The 22,210-nt window shown below is 34.9% G+C and overlaps 1 protein-coding gene across 2 annotated transcripts in view; it reads left to right on the forward strand.

Annotated features, from left to right (window-relative positions):
- Window positions 1-358: 358 nt before the first annotated feature.
- The window catches only part of LOC128990335 (PRL-1 phosphatase), a 51,708-nt gene continuing 29,856 nt past the window's right edge, over window positions 359-22,210 (forward strand). The window contains exon 1 of one of the 2 annotated variants that reach the window (XM_054412674.1): window positions 359-509. The gene's annotated coding sequence lies outside the window, so the exon portion shown is untranslated. Of the gene's footprint in view, window positions 510-17,898; window positions 18,078-22,210 lie in introns of those variants that run through there. The other variant, XM_054412673.1, reaches the window with a different exon arrangement.

Consider the following 22,210-nt stretch of genomic DNA (forward strand, 5'->3'; position numbering starts at 1 on the left):
TATGAGATACTTTTCAATTCTAAGGAACTGTACTGAAACGGCTACTTTAAAAAACGGTCGTAGGTAAATGGTTTAATGGTTTAATAGTTGGGGGAATGGTGTAATGGTTTAATACTAAACACAAGAGCTTGCTGTTAATAAATGATCCTGTCTAAAGAAACAGTTTGGGCTTAGTAATTGATAATAGTCTCGCTCCTTTCTACACTCATCCTGTTTCATATTGGAGTAATTAATACGCCAGATATGTCCTAATAGTAATTGGTTGGTATGGAATCTAAGGTAAAACATGTTTTGACTTGTTCCACAGCCAAAACAACTTCCTAAAACTTAACTAACCCAATCTCGCTTGATGTTTCAGAGAGCACATCATAATTCTTCCGGCAAAAACAACCTCCGGAAATTCCAGACGTTCTTCGCCAGTGATTTATAGTGATTATCAGTGTGTGAACAGTGAGTGAGACAAGGACAGTGATATAGTGATTTAGTGAGTACCACAGCGACTGAGATAGGTGAGTAGTGAGTAGGTTACTTGATGCGCAACAATAGTAGGTTTAGGACAAGTTTATTAATAGAGCCAAGTCCCCTGCCAAGTCTTGGTTTAATATTTACTCTCGGCTATTCTGGAGCGCATTTTGGTTTGTTGTCTTAAGACGTATTGTTGACTGAAATATCATAGCTCAAAGGTTGGGTATGTTATAATCCCTTTATTCCTTTTTAGGCAGAGGTCAATTTTGAAAAAAAAGCAATTATTTTCGTATTTGTTTTTTCTACGAACATTTAGAAGAAAACATAATGAATTTCTGACGTTTTAAGATCCTAGTTTCGTTTAATGTTTACTATAGTTACGGTCTTCTTTGTGATTGATTTATTTCACGTTAGAAAATACCTACGTGTGTCACTCATCAGCGTGTGTCAATCATCAGCGTGTGTCAATCATCAGCGTGTGTCAATCATCAGCGTGTGTCAATCATCAGCGTGTGTCAATCATCAGCGTGTGTCAATCATCAGCGTGTGTCAATCATCAGCGTGTGTCACTCATCAGCGTGTGGTTCAACGTAGACAGAAATTTTGAATGAAAACTAGGTTTTCCCACAAAATTAACATATCTCAAACTATAGCCCTATGTAGCATATATCATATATTTTAGTTCTGTTTTGCCTTTGTTTTCTTATAAATACGGCTTCAGTCCATAGAAAATGATCATGGGTACATCTTTAACATATTTACTAGCTGTAAATACTCGTACATTCTTGAAATTTAAGGTATTTTGTGAAAAATAAAAAAAATATGTGAAACATTTTTAAGTCATGAAAGATTTGTTTATAGAGAAAAAACTCAAACAGTTTTATCCAATTACCTCTTCTAGTTATTGAGAAAATGTAGGTACCTCAAAGGACTGTAAACTTAACATGGTGAGGATATTTACCCCTGACATCCCTTGAACACAACGAAGATCTTTGTTTAATCAGTCCTAAGATTAAGGCCAGTCTGGTCTAATTTTAAATCATCAAAAAGCTACTGACTTTACTCAAGATCGAGTCAAGAACATTCCTGATTAACATGATAAATAGCCTTGGAATGATAAATGTCCTTATAGCCAACTACTCATCCTACACTCATCTCCATTCATACTTGGCTTAAATACCTACTTTGTATGGTCACCATTTTAATGAAAAGTAGTAAAGTAAAAGTATTAAAGTACTACAATTACTCAGCTAGCAAAATTTTACAAAGACTGGGACGGTGGCGACGTCCTGTAATCCAACTACTAAGGAGGTCACGAATTGTGGATATTTATAGGCATGCACTGTGGATGCGATACTCCCTGGTGTGGATTAACGTCCGCACTAGTGAGTACAACGACTATCCGCAGTACTATCCTGATAATTAGACCAATTCGTTAATACTAAGGTAAAAATGTGGTTCGGATTCCACTATAAACTGTAGGTCCCTTAGTTGCCATCAGCTGTATGGGCTATTAACAGCTGTGTCTAAGGAATATGTCGGCCTTAGTCACTAACAAGACTACAAGATCGCGCCACTCATCCTACACTCATCTCCATTCATGTTTGGCTTAAAATACCTACTTTGTATGGTCGCCATTTCATTGAAAAGTATTAAAGTATTAATTTACAAAGGATTTACCAAGGGCATGGCTTGATGACTTTTGTTAGTTGATATAGAGTAGTGTGTTTGGGTTAAAAAATTCCAATGAAAGAGAGGTGTAAATATACGATATTCCACGAAATTTGAACAAGAAAGCTTTGGTGGACAAAATATATACACTATTGTTTTTGACCAAATGTTATAAAGAGGTTTTGGACAAAAATTAAATGTTGAAAGTGGCTAGATTTTGATGACGACGGTAGTTATACTAAATGGTGTCCATAAAGGAAGTTTGGATACTACTTAATTCATGTGTTATTTTGCTGAAAATATTTCATTATATATTTTGCTGTTAAAATCTTGGACACAAACTGAACTACTTTTTTGACAAATTATGCAACTAAGATTTCAAGTACTGTAAGTGTCTTGCCTTTGAAATGATGATTGGAGTACTGTATTTACTCCTGCTTGGTTCTATGCCAGTAGTTTTAATTGAATTATAAAAGCTGTTTGTTTGTAAGATGTGCTGGAAAACAGATCATATATTGTTGAAGTAAATGGGAGAAAGTTGAAAGTTGCGTCGTAATTCGTGGTGTATTCGACCCTTCATTGAACGTACCAGAACCAAGATAAACAAAACTCAAAAAAAAATAGATTTGTGAAAAGGGGCATGTTTGGTTAAAAGTATTCCTTGATCCGTTTATAATCATATATCATTATTAGCTAGTAGGAAATAAAAAGAAAGAAAAACTGTTTGTATTGACAATATGGGTGATAGGCGCAACAATAAGAAACAAGTTAGCTTAACAACAGTCTTTAAAATTATCTCAAAACTTCATAGGTTGTCTTTTAATATCTAAGGTAAATCTTTGTTGAATACATAATTTAATTTTATTTGCTTTACATATTCACATAGAGTTATTTTTGTATTTCAAATTAGTACTCGTAACGAAGTAAAACAAAACATGCCTAAAACTATTACTGTAATAACTCCCCGGTACAATTTAGCCTAAACTATCTATTAATTTTTATCTCAAAATGTATGATGTTATGTAGGATAAAATGCTAAAAAAATTTATCATTGGGTTCAACAATTAATGAAGCTTATTCATTTACTAGTTACACCCTGAATAAGTTTCAAAAATAGTAGATTATTCTGTAACAAAAAAAATCTCTTTGAGAAATTCTTGGAAACGAATTCACTCATTAAAATTATTTGATTGTGATTTAAAACCTATCAACAAATGTGTTAGGAAATAAATCTAGAATATTTTCCGCTTGACAGCTTCAGTTTCAAGAAAAAATTCCGAAACAAAAAGATACCTCAATCAGAGATGTAATGAAGTAACCGGAGGTTTTTCCGGACTAGCAATCATCCTTTCCATCTCTCTTCTTTCAAAACACACAAAGAAAATCAACAGTTAGTTTTATTTTCTGATTATCCTACGAAAACAAACCTGCTGATTAGGGTGTTTCATCTTCTTAATAAACTTGTCTTTGATTGTATTGTTAAGTAAGTTCTGTTCTCTATACCGTTACAAGATAACGTACTATTATCACTTTTTGTGAAATTACCTTGAATTCATATTTTAACTTTTTTAATTTCCATTTCATGGGAAGTAAGCTATGTTGGTGGTCTTATGATAGAAATTCTTTTTTTGCATGTGTAAGTATCAATATTTGTATTAATTCACAATAACGCAAGATAAGTGTTACTGTAATAACAAAAGTCAGTAATCAACCCAGATTCAAAATCTTTATTTATTAGCCTGTACTTCTAGTTTTTATTTATGATATTCAAAGTTTTGCGCAGCAGATTTTCTGTCATCCAAGATAGCATGATGCTTTTAAACAAAATACTCAAAATTATAGCTTCGAACAAAACTATGAAAAGTGACGAAATTCTTCTTCGGGCCTTGTGGAAATTCCATTTTATCAGTTAATTTGATTAGAGAACGGTGCTGCATGGCAAAAATATGGTTCATTGCACGTGCCAATACGGAAACTTGTGTCTGAAAACATCACTGTAGGTCCTAGTGATGAAATGTAGTATAAAGGTAGTATGAAAATCGCAAATGTAAAGTGGTAAAGTTATAGTACAACAAGTTGTTTTGCGCATCGCAGTTGTTGATTGATGTGGAACATAATGATCAGCTCACAGCTGATGTTTAGATGTAAATATCATTAGTCAGCTGTTCGGGGAACTTTTAACCTTCATCGGCTCCAGGACCTTGGTACTAAAATAAAGCAAGCGTGTTTATAATTAATTGTCAATTGGCTTAATATTGATTGAACAATACAAATTAGATTAAACAACAGTTACATTTGTAACTATTCTGTATGCATCTTTGGTCTATTTAAACCGTTTCCTCTACATTCCTATTTCACACAAATCTAGACCAGTTTCAGATTCATCAATCGGTTCTTTAGACAGCGAAGCACTCTTGGGCACGTTTATTAAGCTGAACACGAATGCAAGGTGACTTTAGAATGTAATTAGATGACCAATTCCTTGCGAGCAAATATCAGCTGTTTCTAGTTGGGCCCAGTTTTGTATAACCATTGACTATACACCGAATATACTTCCAATGTAATGTAAAATTTTGAAGCCAAAAAAACGTGGTGCAATCTGTTGAGATGGTCACCAACTAATGACAATATTCTTATAGTCAATGGTATAACCCAAATACATTTCTATTTCACATTCTAAAAAATCACCATTGGTCACGTTGAAATTAAAAGTAAATCATTTTCTATCTGCTGTTACGTTTATTCTTCTAGTAGACCTTGGCCAACAAATAATGAACCTAATACACCCTATTTCGAACAACCCTCCCCCTCAATACGTGAATTTTTCATCTAAAATAATCTACTAGACGTGGATAACAAAGAATATTTAGCTTATGATGCTGTACTGATATGATTTGAGGGTAAACCCAAATATGTTGAACCAAGTTGTCAGCTTATCATTATATCAAGGTGAATTGATATCAGCAATGACCTTGACATGTCCTCGAGCCCTCGTGACTGGCGGAGCCTCGTATCCTTAGTCAGGACATTTTATGCCCTTGCCAACATTGTACGACATAATGTCATTCGACCTTTCTCCTATTGCTACTGTTATTTATTCCTGTTGTAATATTATACCTAGGTTGAGGATGGAGTCCATCATCCTCACAGTAAAACAGTGATTTGTAATATTACATGTCATTCATTCATCATTAACATTAATTTCTCTATTATTTTGTGTGTTTTCTCCTATAATGTTTGTTAATGCCCCTAATAATGTGTTATCAAATAATATAAAGTTAAAGCATAATATACCATTCGAACCGGCACTCGAACCAAAGGAATTTTGTAAATTAATAAATAGACCTATATCCAAAATAAACTTATCACACACTTTTTAAAAAGTTCTATATTTCGGCATTAGCCTTCTTCAGGAACAAATAATTTACCCATAGAAAGCTCTAACTACTGTGCATAGCAGATTTATATTAAAAATCTGAAATATATTGTATCACAAAATATAATTAGGGGAGAAAATTGTAATTTTGTTTTAAAAAAGAGAAAGATACACAAGAAATAAATGAAAAATATTTAAAAAATAATATGCCTTTATATATTCTGTTTATGCTTTCAGTTAAATCTAAAAAACAACAAAAAGGCAAATACTACAAAGACCCCACACTCAGATCAAAAATACGTCCACAGCCACTACCCTCCACGGTACTCGCTCTAAACATTCAGGTATTTCTAAACCATCAATGTTTCTAAATAATCACAGCGTTTAGACACAGACTCCGGTATTACAGTATTATACTTTTTTTCATTTTTTTAAGAGGTTGGTGACCTCTTTTAACCTTGCATTTGCCCGTCCACATAGACTACAGATCTGTGGGCGTATACTGTCTGTGTTTTAGCTATTTGATGATACAGTACTGTGCGCCGCCGCCGCTGGTCAGGGGCCCATCTATAAAAGCGATCGGATGATTATTGAGACAATGACTTACTCTACATTAACGATTATTTTCCACTAAATGCAACAAATATTTGTACGTGGGTAGGATGGTAGTGGAAAACTATGAACTTATGAGGTATTATGAGGTAAGAACGTCATATTCATAGGAGTTCTAAATAACATGCGAATAGTTTGGCAAGCGAAAATCAATTTTGTCTTGGCAAAATAAGACGATTTGGCTCAACAAAACAATTACTTTAACAAAGGAAAAAATACTCCAACTGTAATTTATACAATAGTGGCATTCACCTACTAAAGAGGTCAGAGAAAATAAATCTTGACTTAGCAGAATACAATTTGACTCAACTGAATCTTATATACTAAAAAACTTTTGCAAAACTATGACAGCTAGCCTGACCATACCACTGGACCATTACACGTGGTTGGTACCCAATCAAAGATAGTTAGTTACGTGTAGATGTGCAAAATCCCTTTATAAATTTAATTAGGCTCACAAATAAGCACGGAAAATGAATTTGAAATCTTTAAAAAATAACATGGGTCTTATGGGTTGCCATGGTGATGAAGAAATAACAACAAAATATAAACAGAAAATCAAAACAAATGGAAGATATTCCAATCACATGTTTTATTTAGTGTGTTGGGAAAATAGAGAAGTCTGTACATTAAATAGTTTTGGTTGGGTTTTCAACCACGGGGCGACCTCTAGGAAGTTATTATATAAAAATACTTATGGAGACTTTTCTTATGGAGATTTAACATGGGACAACATTTTAAAGCTTACGACAGCTAGCCTGACCATACTACTGGACCGAATTGCACGCGTTTGGTACCAAATGTAATTGTCTCTATGTTTTTCCATTTTGCTTCGATTGCAGATATTACTTGACTAAATTGTTATAAAAACAGAAATTATAAAATCTATTGACAATTTAACATGGGGTAAAATTGTAATTCTAATAAGAGTGAGATCTGGAGATCTATTGGACAGATTTACATGCAGGTAGTGTTAAATGAAATGTTTCCCATGTGCCTGAAAAGATTCCTTTAGTGAATCTTATATATTAAAAAGCTTTTGGAAAATTTATGACAACTAGCCTGATCATATTACTGGGCTGATTTACACGCGCGTTGTACCAAAAGGTTAGACGGAAGAAATTCTAATCGCATGTTTTATTTACAGCGTGGGGTTAAATTAGATAAGTTTGGACAATACATACTTTTGGCACAGACAATGGAATAAACCTTAGACATAATAAACAGAATGAACATTAGAGTATTATATTGTCTGTGATTTTGTAAGTTTTTGACCACGGGACGAGCTCTCGTACGTTAGTAAAACAGTTCTTCTCCATTGCAACCCAAATATAATTGTATTATGTCCAATTCACTATATAACTTTTTACCTCAGAGTAAATACTCACATTTTACTTCATTTTCTGAGAGAGAAACTTGAACGGGAAACTAAAAGCAATCTAACATCCTGAAATCTGCAATAACTGAGGTAAGTTATTAATCTGGCTTCAACTTTGACCTCTTAAAATGTGAATTGTGTTTTTCTTTTTCAGACTAGTTTGAATTTTCTTCTATGATATCTGGGTAGCTGAGTTTGCCTTTTAATCAGGATATTACTGGTTTGATATTGAAACAAATCTGAAGCTTTTCTATAGTTCGGAACTATATCAAGTAGCCCTTGACCATCGTGCTTTTAATAAACTATCCTGAAAGTAACAACTCGAGGCATCTCACAGCTTTCTATAATCACTTTACTTGAAGATTCGTATTTTACTTAAAATACACATAATGAGTGTGTCATTGTCACAAAAAATTGACTGATTATTTGCTACGTGGGTTGGGTATGTCAATGTCCCATGTTGAGCGTTAAGTGGCTCCCCCTTCATTGAGAGAGAAAAATAATTTGTATGACATTTTGGGAGCTGGAATATGAGGCGGCCATTAGGCCCTGTAGGGAAATTCGCTAAAACCGATTTACACCACAAAATAAATCGTTATCGTTTTTCAAACATAGCACAATCATCATTATTACAAATGCTGGCCACATTGATAATATGTATACTGTATACAAGCAATCTAAGAGAAACAGTCATAACATTACTAGTCACGGTTTCAATCTATAGGGTTTCAACAATCCAGCATTTATACACATTATTTACGTAGTCAGGTAGGTCAGGTCATAAGGCAAGTGAAACATTACCGAAGATGACGTCATAGCAGTTGCGTGCGTCACCGGAACATCCTTGCTGTCAGGGCTACCAATAGAAGACTGATAAAACTAACTATCCCTTCTTCAACGTAAATCCCTTTAGTTACTGTTTTACGGTATAGTCAATGCTAATACTAATACCTTTACTAGTTACTATATAAGTGGCAGTATGTCAAACATTGATTTGTTTCCTAAAACTTTCTCCTACATTTTTTATTCCATAATCTTTCTATAGAATTTGTTGTCTTACTTATAAATAAACAAAATATATAAACAGCAACCGTGCTGATTCACAGTGTAAGAATTGAATTTATTGTCATCTTTTTTCGTAAAATAATATACCAACCTCTAACAGTTCTCTAGAAAAACAGTATGGTAACATAGAATGTACGCCAATGTCTAGATTAATAGCTATAGGTTTTATTACTAATAGACACTATATAATACTAGCTGAACCCGGCAGACGTTGTCTTGCCTTTGATTAACTTCTTAATTTTCAAGATGATCTCGTTCGCATGGCTCAATCACGTCCTGGTTGAAGTTCGTTCGCTACGCTCACTCACCTTTAGGTTGGAGCTCGTTCGCTATGCTCACTCACCTTTTGGTTGCAAATTAGCTGTTGTCATAAATGTAAAAGAAATAATAGTGCTGCACCCTGTTGGTTATCCTTGTAAATTTAATGCTATTGAACATCATAGAACAGAACCAACTTGTTTAATTGAAACAGCTGTTAAGATTCATTAATTCCATTTCTCATAAGGTTAACATGGGAAACTCCAGAGCCACTGGGGTGGAGCCGATTGGACGGATCACGAAATTGATGGTGTATAAACCTATTCCATGAAATTCTACACGTATGTACCTAGTTTCGTGTCGGTCGGTTCAGCGGTGTCTGAGTTTATCACTGCCAAATATATATATATACAAACATCCTCTTTTATTATACTTATAGATACAATAGTAATAAAAAATAATTCCTGATAGATTACTTAAGGATCAGTTAAAAATAATATATAGGTATATTTTCACCAGGTATATTTATAGTGTGTTTTGACTTTTAACACGCCACTATTTATTTTGTGTTTAAGTTACCACGATTGAAACTATGTTAACCAAGTAGAATTATGTGTGTTCGATAACCTTGTTTGTTCTCTGATATAACCAAATAGTGAATGACACGCAATAGATTTTACCCTAAAATGAAAGCGAAACATTCTGTTAGAATCAGTGATCTCAAAGATGAAACACTCGTCGAAGCATACTGTACATTTTGCAATAGGATGAAAAGTCTCATTTTCGATGTCCAAAGTCAATGAAGGGTTAGCCAAGTCAATTCACTGCTAGTCGCAATGTAAAGTAAACACCAATGAAGCCAGAAGAGTCGATTGTGTAATGGCTTGACAAAGGGCGTTGAATAACATTTGTCGAACGTAATTAGAATAATATCGAACAATGCTTTGACAATGGTCGTATAGAAAGTCCTTTGCGATTCGTAGCCGATTGGTTTTAATAGAGTGTTCAAGTACTCTATAGCTAAGAGCACTTAAAACATGAACAGACATGGCACGCACATCAAAAAAAGGCTTTAGATTAGGGATGAGAAGCCTACTTGCAATGTACGTACTAAAAGTAGTTTACGCAACGATTGCGTAAAGATAGTGTTAACGACACGAGTAGAAAATTTAAGGTACGAGCCTTGGCGAGTGCCCTAAAAACTTCTACGAGTGTCGTTAACACTATTTACGCGAGTTGCGTATACTACTTTACCTACGACGGTGTTTTAATTACAAAAAATCACTACTCATAATTTCTAAGAGAGGTTATGTTTTTGTTTATAACCTCTAATTGCCACTGACAGTTATGCAACGCAACATTGTATGCAATACTAATTGCACCAATCAACAATTAAATTGGCCAGAACAGCTGATTAGTTGAATTTCGAGTCATTACAATGTTGCTTCTCCTCTCTCAATCCTTGAACCTCATTGGTCCGTTACCCGTGTTGTTATGAGAAAAACTATGCTGTTATGAAATTAAACAATGCTGTTATGAGATACTTTTCAATTCTAAGAACTGTACTGAAACAGAGACTTTAAAAAACTTTCGTAGGTAAAAGGACAAACAATTGAGAAGGTCTAATTACTCATGTTCATACGTGTTCCATAAGCCAACGATGAATATGAAAAAAATATGGCGTCATATATATATATGAACAGAACACTTCGTTCTTAAAATTGGCCTGGTGGAAGCCTGGACTTCTAAAACTGTGGTTTTCTTGAATACACTAAATCGCTGGAGATCAGACTTGACCTATGTATTGGGTTGTTTCCAGTTCTAGAGATAAGATTTTGAAAAAATATTTTGTTCAAATTCTTTCACCCGTTGTATTTATATAACCAATCTAATCCAGTATAATACTTGAATTTCTCGAAAACAAGAACAAAATGTTGTTCAATATGGCAAATAGTTAAATTGGTGGCAACTCAAGCCAAAGATTTGTAGTTGACGTTGTTATGTTTATTTTTGTCACTCACTGCCTTTTTTAAACCGATCTTTGGACCCAGTTTTGAGCTTTATTGTTGGTTTAGCATTCAGTACACAGTACTATTATCGTGTACACTTAGAAATCAGAGTTATCTTTGTTTATTGTTTTGTAGGTTCCTTTAGAGATTTTTTGTGCTGTTTTTGTGATACTGAGGACTGCGTTGTCAACATCACTTATCTGTTAAACAAGTTGGTAGATAAACAACTTTGTTAACAACTTAAACTGATAGTTTGTTGATTGGGGTTTTAAATATTTGGATGGAAAAAGGGATAGTGGTCCGAAAAAGCATTCTAGACTCTAGAGTAATTTGTGTTGAAATAATATTTTTATGGTTGTATATGATTTTGGTTCAAAATCAAATATTTACAATCTGTTTAGAAGTGACATAATTCTGTTGAGTAAGATATAAAATGGCGTAAATAAATAACAAAAAAAGTTATAATTAGCGCAAAAGGCCTCTCATAAAAAAATTATTTTTAAAGCTGTTAAACCTTTTAGATATTCCATTCCTATGTTCTTGCCAGTTTTTACATAAAAATGAATGTAGTTGACGTGAGTCATCGACAGATTAGTGCACCTGTTGCTCGAAAAATTTCAAAGTATTACGGGAGTTATTTCAAAACGAATAACAGTCATAATTTACGATGACTTAAGAGTCAACTCATAATGTAATCAATCACTCCACTCCAGTTGTCGAAACTGAAAAGGGACTAATTCTGAAAACGAACGCTCTTGTGTGTATCATCTGTTTACTATGAACAGCTGGTTTAGTATGCAACTAATACATAATGTTCGTCTGTTTAAGTAAACAAAATGTCTTCTTCATAAGAAATACATTGGGATTTTGATGGCCTGTGGGGTAAAGCCCGAGGACTTTTATTTCAGGAATTGGTGCAAGGGGACGTCTACACAAAAATATTTAATTTTGACACATCTTTTGTAAAAATCCTCTCACTACTAGGTATACAATGCAGTTGTCTGCTTGCAATATTGAGCGGAGCTAGCGTATTAATCCAATACTTTTCTAAAGTCAATACTACATCTGTTTCTCGTAAATGAGATTAAAAACTTGCAGTATCTAATGTCAATGTTGTATCTGCTTCACAAAAATGGAATGTCTATTGGAAGTACCTATTCAAAGTCAATTATAAGTCTGGTTCACGTAAATGAATTGTATACTTGCAGGAACCAAAGTCAATGTTTCATCTGGTTATCTTTAATGTCTACTTGCAGTATTCAATATCAATGATATATTTGGTTCGCTGAAATAAAATGCCTATTTGCAGTATCCAAAGTCAATGGTACGCCTGGTTCACTTAAATGGAATGTCCAAAGCAATGCTTCATTTGATTCACATAAATGAGAAATCTACTTGCAGTATCCAAGTCAATGATACCTTGGGTTCTCCTAAACGAATATTTTACTTGCAGTATCCAAACTCAAATACAAATCAATGGTGCATCGGCTTTATTCCGGCGACCATAATATTATTGCTTATTCATTTTGTAGGAAATTATGCTCAATGATATTAATATGATTGATATTCCCTTTTTCTCTGTACGGTATTTCTAATGTGCTATTTAGATGATTCCTTGACTAACACATGTTGTGACTCTTGTTTACCTTTTTATTGTTATCTCGCAAATAATGTCATGGCAACCAATTAACCCATAAGGCCCATGTTAAATTTCCAAAAATTTAAATTAACGTAGAGAAAACCCCTGTGGTCCGATTTGTACCATTTCAGATTTATACCTTCCCATGGTTGAATACTATGATTGTGCTAAATTTGGTGCAGATCGCTTCAGTCGTTCAGGAGGAGTATTTGTAAAACAAAAGCAGGAGTGTAGTATAAGAGCTTCGCTCGCTTCGCTTCGCTCCGCTCAATTAGCGGATGAGTAGTGTTTCGTAGAAATCGCCTTCATGTATTATATACAGGGTGACAAAAATTCTGGAAACGGCTTATTACCTTTTTCACTAAATCCGTTACAAAATTCAAACCTTTCTCATCAAATTATATGTATGAAAGTACTTTTTCCAAGCACATAAGGAGCTTGGGGCAAGAGCAGGGTTGCCACCCGTCCCGATTCTGCCGGGACAGTCCCGATTTCAGTTCCTTCTGCCCGTATTTAAGCCTATGATAATCCGGGGGGAGGGAGGCCATGTCCCGATTTTTCCCTAACCAAAGGTGGCAACCCTGGGCAAGAGTGCACACTTAAAGTTTAACCCCCAACAAAAAGTTATACATACACAAAGTTAAGGACACAGTATACACCATAATATTATGTTGATATAGCACATGGAAACGATAAGAACGTAGTGTTTAGCAAATTAAATGTAGTTATGACTGTAATTTTAATGTGGTAATGGCACGTATTTCCCGGTAATGTTCTTTAGTTTTATGACCAATTCCTATTTGCCCATAGCAATGTGCAATTTACATGCACAAATCTCAAAACACAGTAAAAAATTCAGATGCTCAATAACTCACACAAGAATCTGAAATGCAACTGAAGCAAAGGTCTGTGAGAATATTTCAGTCATTTTGCTATATAAAAAACTCCCATGGAATTTCTCTATTTTCTAACCCTTTATAATTGACTCTGGAATAGTTTTATTACATAGATTTTATCGTAATTTTTAACAAATAAATTATTAATCTGACATGCATTGTACTATTGCAGAGCTATTTTCAACACTTCCTTAAATTAAATTTAAAATAAATCTATTTACTTCATCATTTAGGTAGTTTCTTTTGACCTTACTACAATTTCAAACCCAAATGTGAACTGCAAACCTGTATTGTGCGTATGTACTTCAAGTGACCTCTGCCTCTATTAAAAATTGAACTCACCTCGTTGCCTAATCAAGATCAATTAAATATCTCGAACCTACATGAGCACCATGGTCAGTCGTTATCGCGGTGGCAGTGCCTCAAGTACAAGACCAGCTGTTTATCGTGCATTCGCTAATCAGCTGATCGGTTTACATTGTAAACCATGTGATAGCAGAAGTTATTTACAGCTGGTAAGTTGATTGTGGTAGTAAAAGGTACGAAGGCCATTTTGAATTTCCCAAGTTTTTCATGAGGGGATTTAAATAAAAATTACTATTGCACTGACAGAAACGTGTATATACTTGAAGTAAGCTCCTCACTCTTTTCACCAAATCTTAAATCTGTTCATGACCAATACCACTAAAATTGTTTTCTCTCATTGGGTTAATTTCAAAGTGTGTTCCTGTGCTCTCTACTATTAGGTTATATTGGCAGAGTACAAGTGATATTTCATAGATACATTACTTTATTTGGTTGGCATGGTTTGAAATTGGTGATAAGATATATGTAAACGTCGAAACGTACTCTACATATGCCAGAGCCAGACAGAAGCATACATTTTTCATTAGGTTATGTAACTTATACATCGAGGTGTGTTTCCAATGTATTAACATAGAGGATCGAACCCTGTCGTAACTTTATTTACTCTGTGTCCTGAATATTTAGTCATACACAACAGGGACCCTGCTCAAGATATTGACTCTGCAGTAATAAGCTTGATTATAAACAAAGATATATTGCTACTATAGAATGATCCAGTCACAACTTACTCAGGACAATGCACAACCCAAGTGATTATTGTAATTAGGAGGGTTCATTTGTTGGGCGTGATCATGAATTGTCCAATAAAAATCTTTCATCTATCAACATTTTTTATAGCCAATCGCCTTTTTATGCTTCCAAAAGTGGAAATATAAGTCAAGGTTATATTTAACACTCGTTTTACCAACTAGATATATAATACAGGGTGGGGCAATGAAAGCACCCCAATTTATAAACAGTACAAACTCAATAATATTTACCCTATGGATATAAATAGCACACCAAAACACATCAGCTTATCTTTTGCCATTTTAACTTAACAAAGTCATTTTTCCATTTCTTGAGAACAAAATCCTACAAGTGACTCATTGTCCTACTTAACATTCCTTTTTATCCACTTGAAACTCCATCAAATACTCTTCCAGCACTTCTTCTGGAATCACTTTAGTTTTTGGACCATTCTTAGCTCCGTTTCAAGCAGATCTGTGGGGTGACTTTGAAAAACCTAGAACGTCAAGTAGCTTATTAGAACAACCCCCCCCCCCTCCCAAAAAATTAGCCAACGTAAAGCTTTCAACAACAAAAGCTTCCTGGCAAATCTCTTCGGACTTTGAGTTACTTGGACTCATATTCTTTTAACATTTGCTGGTGTACAAAGAGTTTTGCGGCACCCACCGATTATTTTTTTTGTTTAAGCGATTATCCTAAATAATTTTACCCAGTTCAACATTGTTTTCCAATCTGGAACAGCGCCATGTTGACCAAGGATGGAATACGGTCCAAACCATCTCTGGGTTTTTGCTCAAGAACCACTATTTTATAAATAGGTTTCCACATCAAAATCTCAGTGTTAATAGCCTCAGGCATAATATTTACTAAAATGGCATAGTTTAATTGATGTTTTAAGCACAGCTGATCATTCATTGTTGCAACAATTAACACGTGACAGGTAAAACAAATTGTAGAGTTCTCATTGCCTCACCCTGTATTACAATGGTATTTTTAATTATATGTTTTGGTTTGGGGATTAAATATTGTGAATTTTAGTTATCTTGGTTAAATTATGTAAATTATTATAATACAGCATCGTGTCATTGAAGAAATTTTCCTTGAATTCTGATTTTGATCAATTTAAAGCAAAATAAAATATTATACCGCATATATTTGAAAATCTCCAATGCATTGTTTCAAATGAGTCCATGATGTGTCCTACACCAAGAAGGCAGAATTCCCTTCCTCCCGCCGTAATCACAGAAAACGTACTACTAATACCAAGGTAGTTGCTGTAGTAAATACACGTGGCGTCGTAAACTAGTTAACTGGTCTTATCAATGAATGGCATGTCGGAAAACTTGGCTCAACTTTGTGTTGCAAGACATAAGAGGAAATAGTATAGGCCTAGTCAATAGTCTTAAAATTAAATAGGGGAATGGGTTATACAATGGGTCGTCCGTACGTTTTACAATGATCATAACTGGTTTCCGAGGCCAAACGAATAAAATTAATTGTATAAACGCAGTAGCGGTCCCAGGATTTAATTTCGGAGGGAATGACGACCGGGGGTCGGGGTATGGAATATCTCCCAGAAAAAAGGGGGTCCGGGGGTTCCCTCCCGGAAAAAATGTGGAATTTAAAACCTAAAAACGTATTTTTATACGTATTATAGCTCTAAATATGCTCAAGGTAATAGTATTTATGTTAGGTATTAAAATATAAAATATTTCGGGGGGGGGGGGGGGTGTATCTCTCCAACCCCCCCCCCCTGAGACCACCACTGTGTAAACCGTAAACGAATAAATTACTTTTCAAAAATGATATCTTTGTTTGAAACAATAGTTATTAAGTGAATAAAACTACAAATTGGCAATAAATTAAGTTGGCTGATTGTAGATGTTTTTTTTAGAGACAATCATTTACCTACTGTACTTTAATCAGATTACTATCACTATAAGTAGCCTATACTAAGCAATTGAATCATAAACTGTTTCCTATATTGTTTACTAGCAGAATACCCGTCCTTCGTACGGGGTTTGCGTATAAGTATAAAATGCTTATTGCAGTTATACTCATGCTTTGTGTTTGCATTGGAAGAGGACACGGTTTGATAAAATTTGATTCTTTTAATTTACGGAAGCTATAGTATAACACATATACCATAGCAATAATGTTCTACCACTACACCTAAACAATAAAAAAGTAAATTTTCGAATATCCGCACAATATCAAAACATTATTTATATATTAAAAACATAAACTTAATTTTAAACAATCCTACTGTAACAGTTCTTATTGTGCATCACAGCCTTTTGTTGCGGTTTGGTTCAAATTAGCTATGTTGAATTAAAAATCAAATAATAGTGCTACACCCTGTCGGCGAACCTTATAACTTTTAATAATATTGAATATCATAGAACAAATTGTGTAATTGAAACAGCTGACAAAATCCTTCAATCCCTTTTAAATATGAATTCTCATAAGGTTAACATTGGAAACTCCAGAGCCACTGGGCGGAGCCCGAAAGGATTTTTGAGATAAGAATATGTCTATATGTTAATCGGGAATGTGAGCTATCAACGTACCAAATTTCAGGCCAATCCGATTAGTAGAACGTGATTGAACTTCAAACAAACAAACAAACAAATAAACAAACAAACACACAAACTTTCACATTTATAATATTATAGTATTATTATCTAATTGTTTATTATCTAACTGGGATTATAAGCATCCGTCTAAAGGATCAGTTGTGGAATACAATTATCATTAAAAAACGCTTCAAAGAAAGATTGTCAGCATCACTTATATTTAAAAGAAAATTTGAAGACGGCAGTTAGTAGTGTTTTTTAATAAGTGGGATTGCCTTTTCCCATTCGTAGCTCTGCTAGATCATAAGCTTAAAAATTACACCTAAATCGTAAAATCTGTTAAGTAGGGTGAGCAAAAAATGATGTTACAGAGAAATTCCTTAATTATTAACATAATATAAAGGGGTTTATCTGTAACAAGCCTTTTTCACCCGTCCTACTTAATCGACTTTTACGATTTAGGTGTTATTAGCGATAAACAAGCTTATGATCTAGCTGAGAAACGAATGGCGAATGGCGATTTCACTTCGGGCTTCGCCCTATACGCATTTTTCGTATTCGTCTTTAATGGTAACCAAATAAATGGGTGGTGTGGTGTTCAGTTTCTAGGTGGTAGGTGAGGATAAAGTGAGCGTATGATGTTCGCATATTGATAAATGATTTTGATTACTTTCTGTAAGAAAATATATATTTTCAGATAAGAAAGGATAAATAACAAAAAAATCCTTTTAACGTTTCTTGTGGGTGAGGGTGAGGTTATGTTTGTGTCTTGAGTGTTGTTGCTCTGTTGGCAACAGTGACGTAGTGTGGGGAGGGGTGGGCGTTCCCACTCCTCCCGCTAGAGTGAGCGCCGGAGCGAGTATTCGTTCATTGTCGGGTTGTTCTCGTTCGTTCCGTTCAGTCGAGTCGTGCCGTTCATACAGTGACGTTCGCGTGTTATGTGTTCTTGTGTCCCCAACTCCAACGACATCCACTGGATTTCCATGGTGATTCGATCATCGGTTAAAAGGCTTGAACTGACAGCCACCGGTTACCAGGTAATCAAAACTAAAACTTAGTAAGGGAGTGGGAGATAGATTGCCAATTTCGCGATTTGAGCTTGCCCTTACGATACGATAGGGTTACTCCTAAGTAGGGGTGGATGAATATTATTGTAGTTCTCTTTGGGTGAAGTAAATCGAGTAGGCCTAGGCTCAGTTCGTGTATGTTGACGACTTCAATTTGCAATTTTAGTCACACAGTAATCAGAATTAGGCCAGGTTGCAAGTTATATGCAGGGGGGTTAGTCAGCTAGAAATGGCTAGAGTAAACTCCGAGGTCTTTGTGGGTTTTGAGTCTGTAGGCCTATACAAATTACTGTACTAAACTAAAACCTTCAGTGATATGACACGTCGATAGACCTGGCTATCTCCTTAACCACTGAGATATGTTTAGTAACACTGTATAAACATAGCATTTTGTGTTTAACTAAGTAATTATATTCATGCAAATGTACAGGTTCAGCACCAGCTTCAATTAAAAATCCTACTTTTTAGGTTAGGGTGCGGACAGCCTTGTTCAGTAAGTTGCTATCAAAATAGGAGTTCCGGGTTCAAGCACAACTGGGCTAGCAGGCTAGTCGAACAGTATATTGATCAGCTGTTTCCGCCCTACTACAAACACCTGTTTGCATTTAAATTTAAATGTGACAGGAACAGAACCAAACTATGTCGAAATTTGGGCTGCTCGAGTTTTATTCTTTACTGATGCCTATCATTGCAGTATCATTGTAACTTTTAGCTTTGAGAGATTTAAGTTATGTTTGTTCCAAAGTGGCAGTTTGTATTATTTCTCCCAGATTGTCCATTAAATGTGAGCTTCAAATAAGTTAACTTTAACAAATGTAAGGGATTCAAATCAACCCTTATTTTATTTGTGCAAAGCAAAGGAAAAACTGTATATTAATTAGATTGGTCTGCATTGCAGTTAGATTTTTGTATTGGATGTAGGCCTACAATTGGCTAATCTAGCAATTTTTAGATTTAGTTTAGTAGTTATAAAAAATTAAAATAAGTTAGATTCGTAGCCATCATTTGGGTTTCACATTCTGACAGAATTAGATCAAACGCCTTGTCGTCTGACCTAGTTTCGTGACATCTTGCCCCGGCATCGCCCTCGAGCGACGCTTAAACTTAACTCAATGCTAAGTTAAATTTTACGTTTTTGTAGGTATATAAACTTTAAGATAATTACCCCCATGACTGGTAGCTTTGGTTGCAATTAATTGTTTTACACCTTACACTCAATGATTAGAAAGGGCACCTATGACCTATATAGCTTATACAAAAGGGGAACTAGGTAGGCCCTTTTCCTTTTATTTGTGTACCGTATTTATTTTTAAATCGCTTAGTTAGTTGTAGATACCTACATTTGTGGCAACATGCCTTTTGCTACACTAAATCACTGCTTTAAGGTAGTTCCTTTGTTTTCATAACGATTTGGATAAGATAAGTGAGTAAGGTTCCGTTGTCTTTGTCGTATCTTTACACAATCGCGAAGAGTTAAGAGATTGACCATATTTTGAAGGCCGTGGACGACAAGCGTCTACGACGGAAATGCCGGGTAGCAACAGTGGCTTGGCAACAAACCCAACGTTGTAAGCTAATAAGCACTTATTTTTATTCGGTTTGGATTACTTTACATCCTGTTTAGGTTACAGTGTAAAAAGTAAGTTTTCTTTTCTGTAGCCTATAGCATTTGAGAAATTAACCAACGTCGTTTTCCGTACGTAAATACAGTATTGAGAATTTGAATTATAAATGCGGTTTGGTCTAACTTACCTGTCGTTTATTTCAAGCAGAGGTAAATAAATAAGTGATTTCGAAGTTAAACACACAATATCTAATGCCAGTCAAGTCGATTTATAACAGTTTTACTTAGTTGAGATTTGACCAGTCAAAAATTAATGAAATTAGTCAATTTTTTTTAGAAAAAGTAGTGGTTTAATTTACGATGACGTGCAACATAGTTGCTTAGGTTTGTTCAGGGCTAAAAAAATGTGTTTTCCTTTCACAATGGAATAAGGGAGTTGATGAAACATTAACGTCGTAACTTGATGATTCACCGAGTTGAGTGTACAGTCAGTAAGTTCATCAGGAGCTAAAATCATATTACAATCAGCTGTTCTAGATTGACGGCTATTTTTATACCAGCTAGGCGGTGGGATAGGCTGACTGCTGACATAATTATTGTGTTTATGATCTTTCTGTTGCGGATGAATATCGAATAAATCTAGTTATCGAACATTTATAGAGTGCCGTTACCACATATTTCTTTGTAGCCTACTGAAACCAACTATTTTGAAAGGGGTCAATGTAGCCTTTATATATGGAATCTCTACCATTAATGCTATGTAAAACGTATTTTATCATGTAGTTTATTCGAAAGTAAAGCGCTAGAATACCGAATATAGAACATGCCCGGTATGGATCATAGAAACATAAACAAATTATGTTATTGGCCCGAAAGTATTGCTTAAATGGAACTGTCTAAACCATGTTAAATGATATTAGGATTCGGGCCAAAAACGGCATTTGTTTATGTTTATGATACATGGCTATACCTGTTCTGTTCAAGTAGGCCCACGGCATTCGTGGTTAGAATTATAATACGGTCAAAAATATACTCCCATCTCAGTAACATTAAGGGTTGATCGAACTTTCTTGGTTAATCAGGATGAAAATTTATTAATTAAATAGTTCACATTTATTTTATCTTTGAAACTTTAGTATCCAATGTAAGTCACGTACTTAGCCTTTGCGCAATTAACATAAAACTTGCATATTACCTTGCAACGTGCTAACTGACTGTTTAACATATACAACCTAACCTACCAATGGTTCAACCCAAGGTAACATGGCCTCCATCCACGTCACCAGTTACGCAACAAAGCTTATCTTATCATTTGTATCGGTTTTCTTATCAGACTCTCTTTGTTCTCAGTTTATATTGCTGAAAGTTATTACTCTATGGACCCACGCCACAGTTATTGATCCGTCTATACTCAAGGATCTGTTCAAGATTAGGGGATATTCGAATAGTGTGAGTAAAGGGATGGGGGTTTACGTATAACTTGTAGTTGATTGATTTACAGAAGAGTTGGTTAGTTGGGTGGATATTGTGTTGGAATAATAATTAGAAGATCATAGTTTTATCCTGAGTATAAAAAAATGGACCACAGTCCTACCAATGGGTGTAACCAAAACAGCTGGTCGTATAGACAATAAGCAATGCTAGACAGATAGCCTCTTCCCATTCTACACTTAATCCTTTTATTCAGCTTGAAATGCGAAGTACAGTACGTGGCTGTGTGAATGAAGTATGTAGTATAATATTTTTCGGCGTAATTTATGAATACTGTCTATGATTGAAGACAGTCATAGTAGCCCGTGGCAATCCATTTGCTCGTATTGTCAGTTGTGCGGCTTGGATATTTATGGCAGTCAAGCCACTTGATCGATATGACCATTTGTCCGTATCAGCTGTGCAGACAGATTGTCAGTATTCTGGCATTTTTTAACGTAGAGGAATTTTGAAATAGGCCTATACATGTAATCCACCTATTAGCATTAAACAAAAATGACCACTCTTGTTTGTGCTTTAACAATTTTCTCAGCTAACTAACAAACGTCATCAAATTGGAATTTCCCATCGCCGAATACCTCTTTTCTAGTTACTCTCTCGTAACATTCAGGATGAAGAGAAATACAATAAAGTTGACTTTCCTCTATGCCGTTTATGATGTTTGCTGGGTTTCTGTCGGGGTTACATAGGGAGTAAATCCCTCCGCGGTCAATGACCTCGGGTCCAACCCCTCCATAAACATCCCTCATCCCTTACGTAAGGAACCGAAACGTTTTCGGCGGCGCGCGTTTGATTAAAAATGCATTTTATACGTTGTTCTTTCATTTTGTACTCTATGAAATGTTCGTTAGTTTGGTCACAGACTATAGACCTATTGTCTGTGGTTTGGTTAAGGTATTTTGTTTGATGGACGGTGGTTGTACTTTTGTGGAAAATAGATGTATAATAGAAACGTTTTCTGCAACGAATTTAGAAATACGTTTTAATTTTTTATTTATTTAAGGTGATTTATGTGCAAAAACAATCAAATTCACTAAATTAATTGTTG

Source organism: Macrosteles quadrilineatus, unplaced genomic scaffold (genome assembly GCF_028750875.1).
Source record: "Macrosteles quadrilineatus isolate MER2022 unplaced genomic scaffold, UCM_ALF_1.0 Scaffold_3__2_contigs__length_128488019, whole genome shotgun sequence".
NCBI classification, from domain to species: domain Eukaryota; kingdom Metazoa; phylum Arthropoda; class Insecta; order Hemiptera; family Cicadellidae; genus Macrosteles; species Macrosteles quadrilineatus.